Raw genomic sequence first — 2652 nt, forward strand, 5'->3', positions numbered from 1 at the left:
CAAGGAATACAATAAAAAGCCAGGCAATAAAAACAAAAAATAAGAAGGGAAAACAACAAAAATCTTTCTGAAAGTTCTTTGCGCAGCGGGAGCTTAAAAGCATGTTAACTGCTTAACTCCTTAAAGCAGACTTAAAGTAATCAACTCACACAGTGATATAATTCCCTCTCAGTCTCTGTCTCTCCCTGAAATGCATTACATTTGGGGATGTGGTTTTCATTCTAGATGGCCCAAAGGAGAGGAAGCAGTTCAAAATTAATAATAGGTCAATTATCAGTAAGTGAATAATTGCCTTCAGGGGTCTTCAGGTTACGATCAAAAGCCATTTCTTCCTTTCTCCGTTCAGGAAGGAAAGAAAGAAAGAAGGGAAGGAAGGGGAAGAAAGAAGAAAGGAAAGCAGCAAAAAAGTCAAGAGTTATCAGATGCATCATTAAAAACCTAATTGTTGGGGCACTTGGGTGGCTCAGTTAGTTAAGCATCCAACTCTTAGTTTTGGCTCAGGTCATGATCTCATGGCTCAGGCTTGGGCTCTGATAGCATAAGGAGCCTGCTTGGGATTCTCTCTCTCTCCTCTCCCTGTTCCTCCCACACTTAGGTGCTCTGTTTCACAAAATAAATAAACTTAAGAAAAAACTAATCTTTATATTTTGCTTCACTGNCGTCTGACTTCAGCTCAGGTCATGTTTTTGTGGTTCATGAGTTCAAGCCCCAAGTCTGGCTCTGTGCTGACAGCTCAGAGCCTAGAGCCTGCTATGGATTCTGTGTCTCTGACTCTCTCTCTCTCTCTGCCCCACGCCCACTTGTTCTCGCTTTCTCTCTCTCTCTCAAAAATAAATTTTAAAAAACATTAAAAAATAAAAATAAGAGAGAAAATGGGGGCTCAGAGATAGTGACAATTATAATGACTCCTTATTCAAGTGTTTCATATGTCACAGGTGCTTTTCTAAGTGCCTGCTATGAATTAGCCTGTTTAATCCTCAGAACAGCCCAAGAGGAAGGCAACATTATTCTCAGTCCATGGAAGAGGAAACAGAAACACAAGCAGGTGAAGTAACTTTTCCGAGCTCACATAACTTGAGTCAGAGCCAGGAATCAACCCCAGGTGGTCTTGTTCCAGAGCCTGTGCTGTTAACCATTAGGCTGTTTTGCCCCGGAAGGCCAAGAGATCTGTGCAGGCCAATTTGCTCAAAGTTTCCAACTGAATTAGTAGTTATACTGGTCCTGTTTCTTTACTGCAGACAACATAATTAGAGTTCGCTTTTTTAAAAAGAGATCCATTAAAAAATGTAGCTAGTTCCCACAACTGATGAAGAGGCTGGAGTAATAGACCATGGGCTAAAACTCCAGGGGAGAGTCTCAGAGCTACACCATGAGACCAAGCCACCCAGAGAGAGGTTGCCCCTGTCATGACTGGGGCACTGTGAGCCAGGAGCTGCCCACCCCAGCTAAGGATTCCAGAACCGGGCTGCATCTGTATCCGTCTGTGCCAGCAGAATGGATTTGCTGAATCCTGCCTCCTTCTCCATTACTCAGTCTCATTGCCCCCAAAATGTCCTCCGAGGCACATTGGATTTACCAGAATCTATACTGCATGTTGGTCCAGCAGCAAGAAACATGAATTCTATGTTGGAAATGAGACTCTCAGGGGTGCCTGGGTGGCTCGGTCAGTTGCGCATCTGACTTCGGCTCAGGTCATGATCTTGTGGTTTGTGAGTTCGAGCCCCGCCTTGGGCTCTCTGCTGTCAGTGCAGAGCTTGCTTGGGATCCTCTGTCTCCTTCTCTCTCTCTGTCCCTCCTCTACTCATGTGCACTCTCAAAAATAAATAAGCATTAAAAAAGAAAAAAAGGAAAGGAGACTTACACTGTAGAGAACTACCAAAACGAGGAGAGGGTGTTCACATGGGCTAAATGACAGGTGCCCATCCAAATCATAAAGCTGAGATTTGAGGCCAGGTGCAGCCGACTTCAGAGTCCATGTGCTTAACCATGTTATTCCATGCTGCCTGCTAATGCCCTTGTCCCAGAGGACCCAGGGATCACCAGTGTTAAGGGCCCTGGATCTGTGACGCCTCACATGCTCTGTTCAAAATCTCTGCAGAAATAGCTGCTGCCAGATTCACATTCACTATCCAGGAGAGTACGTCTGTCTTGAATGCCACACATCATTTCATCCTGAAGAACTGAAGTGGATACTTGAGGTAGAAACCTGGTGGTACAATTTACATTCTCCATGGAGACTGGAGCTCAAGCAAAAACCCAGTGACCTGCTTTCTCTGTGCTCAAGCCTCTCATTATTTGCTTTCAGAGTGAGTGTTCCAGGAGGGAGGAACCTGTGTCTTCTTTATAATGTTTGTCCTGATCCTGGAACTGGGCCAGGCACACGGTAGGTACTCAAATAATATTGACGAAGAAGAGGAGGAATGGAGGGATATAGGGGTGGTGGAAAAGTTCTCCTGAGTCTAAGTCATCTCTTAAGGGAGAGCCCATCTAGTCAGGTTGGGAGATAGTTTGTGGAGAGACAGAGATAATACAGAGCAGACCAGAGATAATACAGAAGATCGCATCACACTCCAGAGTAAGCCATCATCTTCCCCTAACCAGTCACTTCCCACCCCCTGTGAGCTCCCCGCCCCCACCACCTCACACCACGTG

At 45.3% G+C, this 2652-nt stretch overlaps 1 long non-coding RNA gene across 4 annotated transcripts in view; it reads left to right on the top strand.

Moving 5' to 3' along the window:
- Nucleotides 1-2652, top strand: part of LOC144231622 (uncharacterized) — a 438506-nt gene that overhangs the window by 403969 nt on the left and 31885 nt on the right. For 2 of the 4 annotated variants that reach the window (XR_013335130.1, XR_013335116.1), the window contains one exon: nucleotides 2306-2383. The exons of the other annotated variants lie outside the window; for them this stretch is intronic. This is a non-coding gene — a long non-coding RNA (uncharacterized LOC144231622). The remainder of the gene's footprint in view (nucleotides 1-2305; nucleotides 2384-2652) is intronic. 4 annotated transcript variants of the gene reach the window in all.

The sequence above is a fragment of the Crocuta crocuta genome, unplaced genomic scaffold, assembly GCF_008692635.1.
Source record: "Crocuta crocuta isolate KB4526 unplaced genomic scaffold, BGI_CrCroc_1.0 scaffold260, whole genome shotgun sequence".
Classification (NCBI taxonomy): Eukaryota; Metazoa; Chordata; class Mammalia; order Carnivora; family Hyaenidae; genus Crocuta; species Crocuta crocuta.